Genomic DNA, 18,995 nt, shown 5'->3' with positions numbered 1-18,995 from the left:
AAATCTCGAGCTCCGTCCTTTACAACGCTATCCGAGAAATTATTTGCCCGTTTCATAATATATATCTCGTAGAATGCAGATCGGGGTCAGTTTTTTTTTCCGGACTGTGTTCTACTGACGCTGATTTCTCATGATACAGTTCAAAAAATGGCTCAAATGCCTCTGAGCACTATGGGACTAAACATCTGAGGCCATCAGTCTCCTAGACTTAGAACTACTTAAACCTAACTAACCTAAGGACATCACACACATCCATGCCCGAGGCAGGATTCGAACCTGCGACCGTTGCAGCAGCGCGGTTCAGGACTGAAGCGCCTAGAACCGCTCGGTCACAGCGGCCGGCATGATACAGTTGGCGGAAACACCTCACTTTTACGACACTGTTCAGTAGGGCGCACAGCGAGTCCAACATAAAACTGTCCACACCCACGCTGTACTTCCTATACGTCTGGCGTTCTGAGCCCCACGATGTCTTTGACAGGCCACGTGAGTTGTTGAATTTTTGCTGACTGCCTAATGACCGAATCGATTTTGTGCGTCATTAGGAACCGACTAATCTTTCCTGTAACTTACTCGGGGACTATCAGACCTTTTAATCAGGGATTTTGGTGAGTCTTCGTTATGTTGTCGAGGGATATGTCCTGAGTACCTGACTAGCGGCTTTCCATGCGACGGTCACCAAATGGTTCAAATGGCTCTGAGCACTATGGGACTTAACTTCTGAGGTCATCAGTCCCCTAGAACTTAGAACTACTTAAACCTAACTAAGCTAAGGCCATCACACACATCCATGCCCGAGGCAGTATTCGAACCTGCTACCCCCTAGCCGTCGAGCGCTTCCAGACTGTAGCGCCTAGAACCACTCGGCCACTCCGGCCGGCGACGGTCCCCAGTTCGGAGAAAATCGAGGTTGCAGTGTACCTGTAAAGTTAAACATATTTCAACCAAACGCGTGTAGCGCAGCAGCTAATGTGCACTGATGCCACGCTAATGGTATGGGTTCCAATCCTGTCTTTGTACTTCCCTTTCTTTTTCAATTTCATAGTTCAGAATATCACTAAATACTATAAGCAGCTGCGGGATAAGCAATTAATTCCGACCAATCCTGCTGTCGGTACCAATCGACGTACAATAGATCCCTTGCGGAACAAGGAATGATAACCGTTCCTTTGTAGAAAAATGATTTGAACAAGATTAGACATCCCTTCTCAGCACCTATGCAAGAATCTTATTGAAAATCTGGCCGGATTGTACAAAGAAGAGTTGACAAGTTGATTCATAATTTAATAAAATTTAATAGTAACCTTATGAAATCAGGGAAGTTCGCGACAGTGCTATACGAAGGGGTTTTAGAATCTGTCTTCCTTCCGTACGTGGGCCAAGAAAAATTTCTTTTGCTACACTAAGAAGAAATGCAGATGATAAACGGGTATTCATTGGACAAATAAATTATACTACAACTGATACGTGATTAAATTTTCACGCAATTTGGGTGCATAGATCCTGAGAAGTCAGTACACAGAACAACCACCTCTGGCCGTAATAGCGGCCTTGATACGCCTGGATATTGAGTCAAACAGAACTTGGATGGAGTGTACAGGTACAGGTGTCCATGCAGCTTCAACACGATACCACAGTTCATCAAGAGTAGTGACTGGCGTATTGTGACGAACCAGTTGCTCGGCCACCATTGGTGAGAGATCTGGAGAATGTGCTGGCCAGGGCAGCAGTCGAACATTTTCTGTATCCAGAAAGACCCGTACCGGACCTGCAATGTAGGGTTTTGCAGGGATCGAATGAAGGGTAGAGCCACGGGTCATAACACATCTGAAATGTAACGTCTACTGTTCAAAGTGCCCTCAATGCGTACAACAGGTGACCGAGACGTGTAACCAATGGCACCGCGTACCATCACGCCGGGTGATACGCCAGTATGGCGATGACGAAATCACGCTTCCAATGTGCATTCCCGGCGATGTCGCCAAACACGGATGCGACCATCATGATGCTCTAAACAGAACCTGGATTCATCCGAAAAAATGACGTTTTGCCATTCGTGCACCCAGGTTCGTCGTTGAGTACACCATCGCAGGCGCTCCTGTCTGTGATGCAGCGTCGAGGGTAACCGCAGCCATGGTCTCCAAGCTGATAGTCCATGCTGCTGCAAACTTCGTCGGACTGTTCGTGCAGATGGTTGTTGTCTTGCAAACGTCCCCATCTGTTGACTCAGGGATCGAGACGTGGCTGCACGATCCGTTACAGCCATGCGGATAAGATGCCTGTTATCTCGACTGCTAGTGATACGAACGAGGCCGTTGGGATCCAACACGGCGTTCCGTATTACCCTCCTGAACCCATCGATTCCATATTCTGCTGACAGTCATTGGATCTCGACCAACGCGAGCAACAATGTCGCGATACGATAAACCGCAATCGCGATAGGCTACAATCCGACCTTTATCAAAGTCGGAAACGTGATGGTACGCATTTGTCCTCCTTACGCGAGGCATCACAACAACGTTTCACCAGGCAACGCCGGTCAACTGCTGTTTGTGTATGAGAAATCGGTTGGAAACTTCCCTAATGTCAGCGCGTTGTAGGTGTCGCCATCGACGCCAATCTTGTGTGAATGCTCTGAGAAGCTAATAATTTGCATATCACAGCATCTTCTTCCTGTCGGTTAAATTTCGCGTCTGTAGCACCTCATCTTTGGGGTGTAGCAATTTTAATGCCCAGTAGTAAGGTGACTAGTCAGACACTATGCAATTAAATCTTTGTAGATGAATGAAAAGCATTCACCTGCATCGTAAAAATTATCCCACCTTCTGCACTTTGTCATTCCTGTGATATTTATTTTTACAGGAAGGTTAAAATTTCAAGATATGATTCAAAATTGCTAAAGCCTAATAGGGTAATAGCTTCGAGGGAAGTTTGCATAAAAATACAGTGCTTAATTCTGCGTCAATTTTGTGCGCCTGCTTTCACAGAAATTATTAAATACGCGTGGCTCAAATCGAAGTTGATCGGAAAAACAACCATATTTTCGAATTTAAACTGTCTTAGGAGAAGAAAAACTTCTTAGCCAAGATCGCAATAAAACGCTATATTGTGGTTACCAGATTCGGTAAACTATGTTACCATCATCATATCCTCGTACATGTTATTATAGACATCTTGTGCCAGATGCACACAAAATCTTTTCATTAAATCTCCAGATGCACAACATATGACATGAATGATGTGTTGACCTGTTTAAAGTAAAAGTTAAAATGAATGTTTAGACAAATCGCCACAACAGTGCATCCATGTAATCACACATCATGCCTAATAGGGCGCCACAAGACTGGCAGTCAGTACCTAGCAACTTGATAATTCGAGAGTTGTGAATGTGTTTCAGAGTAGAACTCAAACAGACAGAGCAAGGGTGACTGTTCTATGTATCGTCTGTGTTCATTTGTGAATCATCATCTTGAACTCTTAACTGTTTTGAGCTGGCGAATCTTTCATGTATTGGAATTAGTTTTTGCGAGTCTTTGATGAGTATTTAATTTTGGAGTTTGCTACCTGTCAACGTAACTTTACTGCATTTGATAAATATATTTTCTGTCTGTATGTTAACTTAATATCGTAGGACCACTTCCCGTTTATTTGAGATGTCCTTTCTTGAATAAACATTATTCGACGTAATTCTCTGTCCTCTACATCAATTAGCGACGTTAGAATAGAAAGTTTGTTACACAGTTATTAATTTAACTTTTATTTTGTATTTATGTGTATTTTATCAACTGGCAATTCTAACCAATGCATAGACTAATTGACTGCAAGATCAAAACTACAGGTTATTATTTACAGCGAGTTAGCTGCAGGGCATGAAAACTTGACCCTATGACTACATCGAGCTATTCTGTTTAAACAGAGCCGTGAGTAGCCCAAGTCCCTATATTACGAGTAATCACAAGTAAAGACGCAAATGGTTTGCTCGTATGGGATGCTGTTTAGGAAGGGCAGCTACACTGAGCTGAAACTATTAGGTAGCGTCGCAGTGTCAGGGGACAGGGACCTAAGCACAGTCGTGTTGAAGCCTCTCCTTCTCCCACTGGCGCTCCAACTCAATAACGAGGTAACAGCATTCAAGGGTTCAATAGGACACTGTTCATTATTTTTGTTGCAAGTGTCCCTTGCTACCGTCTCAGCTTGCTCATTTGCTTGTATACCCATTTGGCCTGCAACGGGCAGGGTATGGATACAATTGATAAGAATGTGCGTAGTTATTTTGTCGATGTAGAAACTGCGAGCCGGAGGTGGTATTTACGTTATTTATCATTTGTGATTTACAACAAGACTGTAAAACAGGCAGGATATTTATTTACACAATGAAATAATGAAATTAGTTTTACCATAAATTACCTGCACAATAGAGAAAGAAGAAGAATTAACGACCTATATTAGTAAACGGCTAGATATTATCTAGTTTTTTTTTTCTGTGTGTATTCTGACTGGCTTAATGCGGCCCACCACGAATTCCTCTCTCGTGCGATTGTGCGATCCTCTTCATCTGAGAGTAGCACTTGCAACATGCGTCCTCAGTTGTTTGCTGGATGTATTCCACCCTCTGCTTTCCTCTACAGTTTTTGCCCTCTGCAGCTCCCTCTAGTACCATGGAAATAACAGCCTGCTGTCTTAACAGATGTCCTACAACCTGTCCTTTCTCCTTGTCAGTGTTTTCCACATATACCTTTCCTCTCCGATTCTGTGCAGAATCTCCTCATTCCTTACCTTCTCAATATAACCTAATAAAAAAATAATAAATGTTTTGGTGTACGGAAATAATGAGATTAATTTTTCGGTGTGTCGTACAAATAAAATAAACTGAGCTATGCCTGTAAATGGGTAAAGAATCTTGTCATATTAGTTCCACATAAACGAAATAGTATTTGTCTTGTAGAATTATGCTTACCAATTAATAACACTACGTCCGATCGCCGTATCCACCTACAAAATCTTGACCGTGTCCATCATTTCTTTTGTAATCGGATCTTCGTAATAACTCCGAAGTACACAGGTGGGATTCTTGGATTTTTATATATTACAGTACTACTTGGAGTAATATCTCAGTTTTACACAGCTGAAATACCACTATATTATTCCTTCTACACACATCAAAAATACAGACTCTCTACTTATCCTCACAACCAAATTGGCTACCGCCGATTTCGCTCTAAAATAACGTGCGTCTACCTTCGTTCATTAACAGAGAGCGACTCCTTCCTCTTACCGAGGAACAGGAAAAACATCTTATGTTTTTTAACACTCGAAAATCAAACATACATGACGGTATGCGCAGGCCCTACGCTGGACTACGGAATCACCTTTCCTCTTTTCCTTTGAAGAAAACGAAAACATAAAAGAAAGAAATGCAAAAGGTGCATCACATCGGTTCACCTAATTTTCAACATTCGCCTGTAGCACGACATCTCAAATGCCTCGATTCTCTTCTGTTCCGGTTTTCCTACAATCCATGATCTTTATCGTATAATGCTGTGCTCCATCTGTACATTCTCAGAAATTTCTTCCTCAAATTAAGGCTATATTTAATACTAGTTGACTTCTCTTGGCCAGGAATGCCCTTTTTGCCAGTGCTGGTCTTCTTTTGATGACTTCCTTGCTCCGTTCGTCATTGGTTATTTTGTAGCCTAGGTAGCAGAATTCCTGAACGTGTTCAGCTTCGTGACCATCAACCCTAATGTTAATTTTTTCACTGTTCTCATTTCGCTACTTCTCATTACTTTCGTCTTTCTTCAATCCAATTTCGGTCCATATTCTGTCCTCATGAGATTGTTCATTCCATTCAGAATATCATGCAATTCTCCTTCATTTTCACTGAGGACAGCAATGTCATCAGCGAATCGTATAATTGATATCCTTTTATCTTGAATTTTAGTTCGACTCCTGAGCCTTTTTTTATTTCCATCATTGCTTCCTCGATGCACAGATTGAGCAGCAGGGAAGAAAGGCTAAATCCTAGTCTTACACACTTTTCAATCCGAGCGCTTCGTTCTTGGTCGTCCACTCTTATTATCCCCTCTTGGATTTTGTACATATTGTTAATTACCCTTGTCTTCCTATAGCTCACCCTTATTTTTCTCAGAATTTCAAACATATTGCATCATTTTACATTGTCGAACGCTTTTTCGAGGTCGACAAATCACAAATACTCTGAACGTGTCTTGATTTTTCTTGTCTTGCTTCCATTATCAACTGCAGTGTCAAAGTTACCTCTCTTGTTCCTTTACCTTTTCTAAAGCCAAACTGTTCGTCATCTAGCACATCCTCAATTTTCTTTCTCATTCTTCTGTATATTATTCTTGTCAGAAACTTGGATGCATGAGCTGTTAAGCTGATTGTGCGATAATTCTATCGAACATGCCTGGGATAGATTGAAAAGGGCTGTTTATGGGCGATATGACCCACCAACCACTCTGAGGGATCTACGTGAAATCGCAGTTGAGGAGTGGGACAGTTTCGACCAATATAGAACTTGTGGGTAATATACCACGGCAAATACAGGCATACGGCAATGCAAGAGGACGTGCTACTGGGTATTAGAGGTACCTGTGTGTACAGAAATCTCGACCACCACCTCTGAATAATGTGGTACAATGAGCAATAAAAAGCCTGTCCGCAGCTCGTGGTCGTGCGGTAGCGTTCTCGCTTCCCACGCCCGGGTTCCCGGGTTCGATTCCCGGCGGGGTCAGGGATTTTCTCTGCCTTGTGATGAGTGGGTGTTATGTGATGTCCTTAGGTTAGTTAGGTTTAAGTAGTTCTAAGTTCTAGGGGACTGATGACCATAGATGTTAAGTCCCATAGTGCTCAGAGCCATTTGAACCATTTTTTGAGCAATAAAAAGGGCAGAAATGATGATTATACTGATCTCTGTTCCAATTTTCTGTACAGGTTCCGGAACTCTCGGAATCGAGGTGATGCAGAACTTTTTTTGATGTGTGTCATTAGAGACGATGCACAAGCTCGTATTAGAGAAGGATGGAGAAGGAAATAGGACGTGCCCTCACCAAGGAACCATCCCGGTATTTGTCTGAAATGATCTAGGAAAATCATGAAAACCTTAATCAGGATGGCCAGAAGCGGATTTGAACCGTTGTCCTCGCTAATGCGAATCCAGAGTGCTAACCACTGCGCCACCTTGTTCGGTGATTTTAACGGAATTTGAAGAATTGTTTTCAGACAACGCTTCTTTTAAACATAAAGTTTCTTGAACACTTTGAGAAAAAGGAGCGAAGTATTTTCTATTTTATACTGAATAAAATATCAATTCCTTGTGGTCTCCTTCACAGAACGCATAAATCGCCTTAGTGTGGTTTCCCGCATGTTTCTGAAACACGTTAGATATGCGTGGAATGTTTCCTGTAACTTGAACATGGACATACGTGACACATTCTTCATTTGTTAGACGTTATTGTTTTATTCACAGGATGATGTTTTGACACAAGTACCAGTACATAGAAGATAAAGCCTTAGTTTTTGTCGTTTATTCCAATGTGTATGAAAACGGTTCATTTCGCTGAGATAAGTCCTTTGCCAGATTCTTCAGACGTTGTGATCTTGTAACTTTATTACCTGATCTGATTTCTTACAGAGTAGGTATGCAGCCATACGCATGGCTTATATTATGAATACTAACAGATTACAAGGAAATAAATGCTCTTACGTCACCTACATGAGCAACAGATACTCGATATTTAGAGAGGCGTGATAATCGATGTCGTCTCAACATTTTAAATCAAAAGTCATTGTTACAACTGAAACTATAGGTTAGTTAATGATTAATGTAAACCACCTGACCTGTATAATCAGAGTGAATGCTGTTGTCACAGATGTTTTATGCAAGATGTTGGCGTTAGTAAACCAGCCAGGTAGCAGCGAACAGCCGAGACACAAGTAGCCATAAGGAAGTAACCAATTTTGTGACATTTTACGAGTTCCTAACTGAGCGGTGGTAAAATTTGCTGTTTTGAAGAGCGCGCCGCAGCGCGTAGTGTAAAGCAGTCGCCCTCCGTTTCTGGCGGTGGCGTCGCTGTGGCAATCGCAGCTTTGGTGTCTCATTCTGGTGTGAAAGGGGAAAGGTTGCCTGTTCACCCGCATTTAAGGGGCGTGATAAGCTCGCAAGGAGTCTTCAGCAAGGTCCTGGAATCTATCCTCACCCGCCGCATCCACCAGCATCTCCGCCAGCACCGCCTCCTTCCCGATACCCAGTGTGGCTTTCGGCCGTCCTTCTCTTCCGACGACCTTCTCCTTCACCTCACTCATCTCCTTTCCGAACAGCTTAATTCCCGTCGCTCTGCAATCTTCCTCTCCCTGGACCTCGAACGTGCCTATGACCGCGTATGGCATTCCGGTCTCCTCTTCAAGCTCCAAACCTTCGCCCTTCCCATTAACTACGTCCGTCTGATCGGCTCCTTTCTCTCCCGCCGTCCTTCCTATGTCACCATCCATAACGCAGATTCCTACACCTTTTTTCCCTCCGCCGGTGTGCCCCAAGGCTCCTTCCTCTCCCCCCTTCTGTACCTTTTGTACACGGCGGACATGCCGCCGCCGTCACCCCCCGTCCCCCTTCTCCAGTTTGCCGATGACACCGCCTTCCTTGCCCTTTCCCCCACCCTGCAGCGCTCCCAACACCTTCTCCAATCCCATCTTGACCGGTTCACCGCTTGGTGCAACCAGTGGTTGCTCAAGGTCAATCCCTCCAAAACCCAGGCGATCATTGTAGGCAAAACCACCCCTTCCTTCCGCCTCCTTGATTTCTACATCACCATCTATGGCCGTCCTATCGCCCTCACTCCCACCCTTAAGTACCTTGGCGTCACCCTCGACCGTCGCCTCTCCTGGACTCCCCACCTCCGGACAATCCAAGCCAAGGCACGCTCCCGACTCAGTCTCCTCAAGCTCCTCTCCGGCTGCACGTGGGGTCTGGACCCCTCAACCATCCTCCACACTTATCAATCCCTCATCCGCCCTATCCTTTGTTATGCCCATCCGGCTTGGCTCTCCGCCCCCCCTTCCTTTTATAAATCCCTCCAAATCCTTGAACGCCATGCTCTCCGCCTCGCCTATCGCATCCGTCTCCCCTCTCCTACGCGGATCCTGTACGATCTCCTCCCCTTCCCCCACCTCCTCCTTTTCCTTGAAAGGATACGGATCCTGTACACCTCCCGTAAACTCGATCCTCCTCACCCGCTCGTCTCCCCGATCCTCTCCCACCCCCGCCCGCTGCCGCGCCATTATGCCCACGTCCCACCTGGTCTCCATCTCTCCACCCTCCTTACCCTCTCCCAAGGTGGCTTCCGCCAGCTCCCCCTCCCTGATGATGTCCTCCTCCCCTCCATCTACCCCTCCTATCAACTTTGATCCTCCCCCCCCACCTCCTGTGTCCTTTCCTTTAGGCACCCTCCCTCCCTCCTTTCCCTTCCCTTCTCTTTCCTTTCCACCCTCCCTCCTCCCCTCTCCCCCGGGCTTCACCTCCCCCTTCCTCCCTCCCCCCTCTCTCCTTTGCCCATGGCATCTCTGCTCTCCCCTCTCGCTCTCCCACTCCCCTTCCTCCTCCTCCTCCTCCTCTCTTGGCAGGTCCCCGGACTCGCACAAGCATAGTGAACAGTCGCGCGCCGGAGATCATCGCCTTCTGTGTCTCGTGTGTGTGACGTCGTTTAGTGTTTTGGTGTCCGCCGTCCCACTACTACGTTCACTTGTGCCGTGGGATTCGTCAGTGTTCTGTGCGCCGTGCCAACGTGTTTTTAGTGTTGTAATCGTCACGTGTGAACGACTCCGTGTTTTTTGTGTCTCTGTGACCTCTCTGTTTTGCCCGTCACTTTGTTCATTATCATTCTCCGTTTTTATACTATTGTCAAGCGCTATGGCTGAAGAGCGGCGTAGTGTGCCGCTGCCAGCCTACCTGATTTGTACAGGTTTTAAAATAACAATAAAGTAAAAAAAAAAAACTCGCAAGGAGTCAGTCAGTCGGCGTGAGGCTAGGTCAGTCTCGCGTCACCAGTTGCTGGTCTGTCTCTCGTTCTCATTTGTGCGGCAGTTAGTGTCTGTCTGTCGTCAGAGTGCGAGTATGTCTGTCGCGTGGATCAAACCTTAAGCCAGAAGATGAGAGTCTTGCCACTCCGCCGGTAACAGAACTCAGCGAGTGGTCGCCCTGTCGGGGCTGAGTTCCTGCATCTGAGTCTGCGCGTTGGGCCACCAGTCTGCTCGAATTGCTCGGGCAACGGTCATTGGCGGTTGGATCGGTCGGATGGTCGGTCGCGCACTGAGACACGAGATGATTTGTCCACCTTGAGCGTCGGCGCATGTGAGGTCCCCACGTGAGTCCAGTGGACAGCGCCGTATAGAAAGGGGTAGTGGCTTCGCGGTTGACACGAGAGCAACAGGAGTGAAACCACGACATCGGGCTGGCCGGGGCGAGCTGAGACGCCATGAGACGGGAGATCGGCGCGCCTTCCTGCGTCCGTTGAAGCGACTGGCAGCGGACGGTTCGGGAGAGCGTTGGGGGTGCTGCGCCAGGTCTTCGCCAGAAATCGCAGTTTATTAGAAGTTAAGTGATTGGAGATATGTTGTTTCATTTACTTCTTAAATTCTACTTGTTTTCTTGGTGAGGTCACCAGCCGCTTTGTTTTGGGGTCGTCCCACTATTCTTCTCCGTTTGCCCACCCGCGGGAAGGTGGTTATTTGTGAATTGGGTGTCCGTTTTTCCCTTGTGGAGTAAGGGGGGTTAGAGCAATCTGCGGTTCGGGTTGTTCAGTAATCCCCTTGTCAATCTGCCATACTTTAATAGGTGCCTCTGTCATGTTTGTCGGATTCGGTGTTAACGAGTTTGTAGAATTAAGGTATAAAGGCCGAATTCCTGGAATATGTTTTTATCTTGCCTATCATCTTGCGAGGTTTTATTTAGTCATATTTTTATAAAGTTGCCACCCTTCCACCGTAAGAGTCCTTTCAAAAACAAATTGCACTTTCGGTGGCAAATAATTTCTTAGTGTGAGTGTTTGCACCATTTCCATCCCTTTTACGGGGTGCATAGTTAATGTGTTAGTGTGAGTTGTTAAAATTTTTAGTTTAAAGTAATCTGGTGTGTTGCAGATTTGCACTCGTGTAGTCTTTCAGAGGTTGTTGTAAGCGGTCGTGACTACGGCCGTGTTGAACGAGAGCGGCAAGCTTCTCAGCCCGAAGGCTCATACTGTCAATATTATTCTTTCTGCTTCTAAATAATATTGTACCTTGATATTTCGAGGATGCTTTTCTGCTTATAAATTTTAAATCTGTTTTTGCAAAGGCTTTTATGAATAAAATTCCCATTTGTTAAAGGTAATTTCATTTTCATCAGTTACTCCCTGGCAACTACTTCCACGCTCACCTAGTGTGATTAAATGTGTTAATGTTCTTGATGAATCGCTAGTAAATAAATTAAATTCTTTAAGAAAAGATTTTGAAAGTAAATTCACGTTCACTAACCAGGAGAGAATTGTATAGTTTCATCTGTGTGCTTTGGTAGTTCAGTTTCTCGAGTTTCTGCGCGTTAAATTAACATTTAATAGACACAGTTCTCGCATTTTCTTTTGCTTCAGAAAGTAAACCTCTTTTGTGATATACTAAAAGTTCCTAATCAGGAGGGAATTATTTAGTCTGACCTGAGTGTGTTGTTAGTTCAGTTTTTGAATCTTTGAGTATTAATCTAATTTATTGGACACAGTTCTTGGTTTTTCCCTTGTGTCCACAGCAGAGTTCCATACCGCGTGTCGATTGTCCTTGTTTGTCAGTGTAGTGTAATTTTCCATGGCCTTTAGTATGTATAGGGATTGTGTTTGCTGTGTGTGGATGCTAGCGGAGTTGGTGTCATTTCGCTCTCAGCTCCAGACTGTGACGGCTTCAGTTACACAGCTTGAAACTGCAGTGGATGGGCAGCACTGTTGAGTGGCCGACCGTGAAAATCCAACGGACGTCCAGCACATCTGAGTCCCCCTATCGGTCCGCACCGGTGACCAGCCCAATTACTGCTCGCACTGCAGTTGACCAATCGACCGTAGTCGAGTGGAAGGTCACCTCGGGACGTGGCAGGCGGTGAAAGACTTCCCAGGGAGCTGAACGTAAGGCCTGCCTGGTTATTCAGACAAAGAGGTTCCAGGTACTGTCTGTAGCTGACACTGTCCCTCAGCCAGGTGCAGTCCCTTGTCCTGTTTCAGAGGAAACCTATGACCCTGCAAGGTCCAAGCAATCATAATGGATGGGGTTGTTGGTAGTGGGAGCTCCAACGTTAGGCGCGTTATGGAGCCCCTTTGGGACTTGGCTGCCAAGGAGGGGAAGAAAGCCAATGTGTACTCCGTGGGCATACCGCGAGGAGTCATTCCACATGTGGAAAGGGTCCTTGCGGATGCTAACCGCAGGTGGTGGGTCACGTTGGTACCAACAATGTGCGTCGTTTTGGATGAGAAGAGATTCTCTATGGTTTCGAGCAGCTAACAGAAGTGGTAAACGCTACCTGTCATTTATTATATAGTTGTTGTACCAAGAACAGAAGGAATATTCTGTTAACATGCTACCAGTCTTGTTTGCGAGATAAAAGTAGATTTCACCATTTGCAGCACATTCGACAGGAAAATTGGCTAAAGCTGGAGGTAAGTTTTGCCGATATTTTTCCGAAGAACCTAACGGTGATCCGAAAAGATAGGCTAAACATTGTTGGCGGTGGCGTTAGAAGTAGTTTATCTTGTAGCGAAATTGAAGCAGATAGTTCCTGTGAGTTAGTGTGGACAGAGGTCATTTTTGGCAACCAGAATAAAATAATATGATCCTTTTACCGACCTCCCGACGCAGATGACAATTACTAATAGGTTCAAAGAAAACTTGAGTTTAATTTCAAACACGTAACTGACTCATTCAATTATACTTGATTGTTACTTTAATTTACCCTCGATATGTTGGCGAAAATACATATTTAATTCCGGAGGTACTCATAAAACAACATCCGAAATTGTGCTAAAGGCATTCTCTGGAAATTATTTCGAACAATTAGTTTATGAGCCGACGCGACTAGTAAACCATTCTGAAAATGAACTTGACCTCTTAGCAACAAATAATCTTGAGCTAGTAATGAGCATCAAAACGGACGCAAGGTTTAGTGAACATAGCCTTGTCGTAGAGGGACCAAATATTGTAACCTCCAAAACTGAACGAAAAAAAAACTAAAAAAAAAATAAAAATTCACTTGGTGACTTGTTGAGAAGCGATCTCCATGCCTTCGAATTTAACAATGTAAGTATAGACCAGTCGTGGCTTGAATTCAAAGAAATAGTATCGACAGCGAGTGAGAGATTTATACCAAATAAATTAACAAACGACGGATCTGATATCTCTTAGTACACAAAATGGCCCAGAACACTGTTGCATAAACAACGAAAATTCAAACGAACACAAATCTCCAGGATAGACGATCTTTTAGAGAAGCTCGAAATTTAATGCGGACGTCAATGCGAGATGCTCACAATAGTTTCCACAATGAAATTTCGTGTCGAAACCTGGAGGAGAATCCAAAAAGATTCTGGTCGTATGTGATGTACGCTAACGGCAAGACGCAGTCAATGCCTTCTCTGTCCCCTAGTAATGGAAATACAATCGATGACAGTGTGCTGTGAAACCAACAGCGCTTAACTTCGGTGATCTCACGGGAACCAGTGTATCCACTGCGGCAATGCCGATGCCCAGGAAAGACATCTAATGGTGCGTAAACTGGTGATTGACCCTAAATAATGAAAAGTGTGAGGTCATCCATAGGAGTGCTTAAAGGAATCCGTTCAACTCCGGTTGCACGGTAAATAAGTCAAATCTAATGACTGTAAATGCAACTAAATACCTAGGAATTACAATTACGAATAATTTAAATTGGAAAGAATACATGGAAGCTATTGTGGGGAAGGAAACTGCGTTTTATTGACAGAACTCTTAGTAAATGTGACAGATCTACTAAATTCTTTCTATACTGCGCTTGTCCGTCCTCTTTCGGAGTTCTGCAACGCGGTCTGGGATCCTTACTAGATAGGATTAGCGGAGTACATCGAACAAGATCAAACAATAGCAGCAAGTTTTGCATTATGCCGAAATATGGGAGAGAGTGTCATGGGTCACGGACATGAAACAGGATGTGTGGTGGAGAACACTAAAAAACAAAGGCGATTTTCGTTGCGGCGGTATCTTCTCACGAAGTCTCAACCATTAACTTTCTGCTCCGAAAGCGAAAATATTTTGTTGACGCCGACCTACGCAGAGAGAAACGATCATCATAATAAAATAAGGGAAATATGAGCTCGTATGGAGAGATATAGGTGTTCGTTTTTTGCGCGCGCTGTTCGAGATTGGAATAATAGAGAATTTTTGTGAAGGTAGTACGATAAACCCACTGCCAGGCACTTACGTGTGATTTGCGGAGTATCCATGTAAATGTACATATAGATAAAGTCCGACAATGGACCACAATAGAGCCGTTTTCCGAACGTTCAGAGCGATGCCTGTTCAAAGAGAAAATGTGAGGGCGTTACTAGAAATGGTTGTCACGTAAATGGTAAGTAAGGAACCTACAAATGAGAAATAAGCAAAGGTTCGAATCACACACGGGCTGTAGATTTCCTTTACTGTATTTATCACACCGATAACTAGCATTTCTCGCATGTTCCGCCTACGCATTTGCGAATAACTACTTTGTTTCTTTCACAACGGTTAACTAACTACACGATTTTCTAGCAATGTGTTCGTAGAAACTACGAAAATTCAGCACTATAATCAGTTTATTTTCATTCCAACATACTTTTCTTATCCATGTATATTATTCTGTGTTTTTAACATCTTAAGAAACATTCGATCATCTATACCTGAGTTGCATGAGACTCTGATGTTCTGAACCGTCTTATTTTAAGCTGAGATGTTGTTGTTGTCTTCAGTCCTGAGACTGGTTTGATGCAGCTCTCCATGCTACCCTATCCTGTGCAAGCTTATACATCTCCCATTACTTACTGCAACCCACATCCTTCTGAATCTGCTTAGTGTACTCATCTCTTGGTCTCCCTCTACGATTTTTACCCTCCACGCTGCCCTCCAATGCTAAATTTGTGATCCCTTGACGCCTCAGAACAGGTCCAACTAACCAGTCCCTTCTTTTTGTTAAGTTGTGCCACATACTCTTCTTCCCAATTCTATTCAATACTTCATCATTAGTTGTGTGATCTACCCATCTAATCTTCAGCATTCTTCTGTAGCACCACATTTCGAAAGCTTCTATTCTCTTCTTGTCCGAACTGTTTATCGTCCATGTTTCACTTCCATACATGACTACACTCCATACAAATACTTTCAGAAACGACTTCCTGACACTTAAATCTATACTCGATGTTAACAAATTTCTCTTCTTCAGAAACGCTTTCCTTGCCATTGCCAGTCTACATTTTATATCTTCTCTACTTCGACCATCATCAGTTATTTTGCTACCCAAATAGCAAAACTCCTTTACTACTTTAAGTGTCTCATTTCCTAATCTAATTCCCTCAGCATCACCCGACTTAATTCAACCACATTCCATTATCCTCGTATTGCTTTCGTTGATGTTCATCTTATATCCTCCTTTCAAGACACTGTCCATTCCGTTCAACTGCTCTTCCAAGTCCTTTGCTGTCTCTGATAGAATTACAATGTCATCGGCGAACCTGAAAGTTTTTACTTCTGCTCCATGGATTTTAATACCCTCTCCGAATTTTTCCTTTGTTTCCTTTATTACTTGCTCAATATACAGATTGAATAACATCGGGGAGAGGCTACAACCCTGTCTCACTCCCTTCCTAACCCTTTCTGTCCCTCGACTCTTATAACTGCCATATGGTTTCTGCACAAATTGTAAATAGCCCTTCGCTCCCTGTGTTTTACCCCTGCCACCTTTAGAATTTGAGAGAGTATTCCAGTCAACATTGTCAAAAGCTTTCTCTAAAGTCCACAAATGCTAGAAACGTAGGTTTGCCTTTCCTTAATCTTTCTTCTAAGATAAGTCGTAAGGTCAGTATTGCCTCACCTGTTCCAACATTTCTACGGAATCCAAACTGATCTTCCCCGAAGTCGCCTTCTACCAGTTTTTCCATTCGTCTGTAAAGAATCGCGTTAGTACTTTGCAGCTGTGACTTATTAAACTGACAGTTCGGTAATTTTCACATCTGTCAACACCTGCTTTCTTTGGGATTGGGATTATTATATTCTGAGGGATTATTATATTATATTGGGATTATTATAGTCTGAGGGTGTATCTCCTGTCTCGTACATCTTGCTCACCAGATGGTAGAGTTTTGTCAGGACTGGCTCTCCCAAGGCCGTCAGTAGTTCTAATGGAATGTTGTCTGCTCCCGGGGCCTTGTTTCGACTCAGGTCTTTCAGTGCTCTGTCAAACTCTTCACGCAGTATCGTATCTCCCATTTCATCTTCATCTACATCCTCTTCCATTTCCACAATATTGTCCTCAAGTACATCTCCCTTGTATAGATCCTCTATATACTCCTTCCACCTTTCTGCTTTCCCTTCTTTGCTTAGAACTGGGTTTCCATCTGAGCTCTTCATATTCATACAAGTGGTTCTCTTTTCTCCAACGGGCTCTTTAATTTTCCTGTAGGCAGTATCTATCTTACCGCTAGTGAGATAAGCCTGTACACCCTTACTTTTGTCCTCTAGCCATCCATGCTTAGCCATTTTGCACTTCCTGTCGATGTCATTTTTGAGACGTCTGTATTCCTTTTTGTCTGCTTCATTTACTGCATTTTTATATTTTCTCCTTTCATCAATTAAGTTCAATATTTCTTCTGTTACCCAAGGAGTTCTACTAGCCCTCGTCTTTTTACCTACTTGATCCTCTGCTGCCTTCACTACTTCATTCCTCAGGGCTACCCATTCTTCTTCTACTGTACTCCTTTCCCCCATTCCTGTCAATTGTTCCCTTATGATCTCCCTGAAACTCTGTACAATCTCTGGTTCTTTCAGTTTATCCAGGTCCCATCTCCTTAAATTCCCACCTTTTTGCAGTTTCGTCAGTTTTAATCTACAGTTCATAACCAATAGATAGTCCACATCTGCCCCTGGAAATTTTTTACAATTTAAAACCTGGTTCCTAAATCTCTGTCTTACCATTATATAATCTATCTGATACCTTCTAGTATCTCCAGGATTCTTCCATGTATACAACCTTCTTTCATGATTCTTGAACCAAGTGTTAGCTATGATTAAGTTGTGCTCTGTGCAAAACTCTAGCAGGAGGCTTCCTCTTTCCTTTCTTAGCCCCAATCCATATTCACCTACTATGTTTCCTTCTCTGCCTTTTCCTACTCTCGAATTCCAGTCACCCATGACTATTAAATTATCGCCTCCCTTCACTACCTGAATAATTTCTTTTACCTCATCATACATTTCATCAATTTCTTCATCATCTGCAGAGCTAGTTGGCATATAACCTACTACTGTAGTAGGCGTGGGCTTCGTGTCTACCTTGGCCGTAATAATGCGTTCACTATGCTGTTTGTAGTAGCTAACCCGCAAACTATTTTTTTATTCATTAATGAACCTACTCCTGCATTACCCCTACTTGATTTTGTGTTTATAATCCTGTATTCACCTGACCAAAAGTCTTGTTCCTCCTGCCACCGAACTTCGCTAATTGCCACTGTATCTAACTTTAACCTATCCATTTCCCTTTTTAAATTTTCTTATCTACCTGCCCGGTTAAGGGATCTGACGTTCCACACTCCGATCCGTAGAACTCCAGTTTTCTTTCTCCTGATAACGACGTCCTCTTGAGTAGTCCCCGCCCGGAGATCCGAATGGGGGACTATTTTACCTCCGGAATATTTTACCCAAGAGGACGCCATCATCATTTAATCATACAGTAAAGCTGCATGCCCTCGGGAGAAATTACGGCCGTAGTTTCCCCTTGCTTTCAGCCGTTCGCAGTACCAGCACAGCATGGCCGTTTTGGTTAATGTTGCAAGGCCATGTCAGTCAATCATCCAGACTGTTGCCCCTGCAACTACTGAAAAGGCTGCTGCCCCTCTTCAGGAACCACACGTTTGTCTGGCCTCTCAAGAGATACCCCTCCGTTGTGGTTGCACCTACGGTACGGCCATCTGTATCGCTGAGGCACGCAAGCCTCCCCACCAACGGCAAGGTCCATGGTTCATGGGGAAGCTGAGATATTACACATGTAATTTTAGTAGAGTCAATACCAAAACTTTGAAAATCTCTTGTATCATCGGGTGTTTATTTAAATGTCGATAAATATTTGTAAAATTGCGTTTAGTTCGAAAAGTAATAAATCTGAAAAATTCCAACACCGGTAAGACATGTCAAGTAACGACGTCTCATTCACAGTTACGCGAATAAAATTAAAGCTGTTCTACATATGAAAGAAATGATACGTCTGCTGGAAACTTAGGAAGAAAATATTCCGGCTTATTTGCATGGTTTCAACATCAAGTAACAGACTTCGAAAATCAAATTTATTTCACATCCTTTCTATTTCAGAACATCAATTACACACGATTACGCCCACCGAGACGAAGATAGCGCGATACATACACTACTGGACATTAAAATTGCTACACCACGAAGATGACGTGCTACAGACGCGAAATTTAACCGACAGGAAGGAGATGCTGTGATATGCAAATGATTAGCTTTTCAGAGCATTCACACAAGGGTGGCGCCGGTGGCGACACCTACAACGTGCTGACATGAGGAAAGTTTCCAACCGATTTCTCATACACAAACAGCAGTTGACCGGCGTTGCCTGGCGAAACGTTGTTGTGACGCCTCGTGTAAGGAGGAAAAATGCGTACCATCACGTTCCCGAATTTGATAAAGGTCGGATTGTAGCCTATCGCGATTGCAGTTTATCGTATCGCGACATTACT

Source organism: Schistocerca nitens, chromosome 6 (genome assembly GCF_023898315.1).
Source record: "Schistocerca nitens isolate TAMUIC-IGC-003100 chromosome 6, iqSchNite1.1, whole genome shotgun sequence".
Classification (NCBI taxonomy): domain Eukaryota; kingdom Metazoa; phylum Arthropoda; class Insecta; order Orthoptera; family Acrididae; genus Schistocerca; species Schistocerca nitens.
This window is presented reverse-complemented; position numbering follows the sequence as displayed.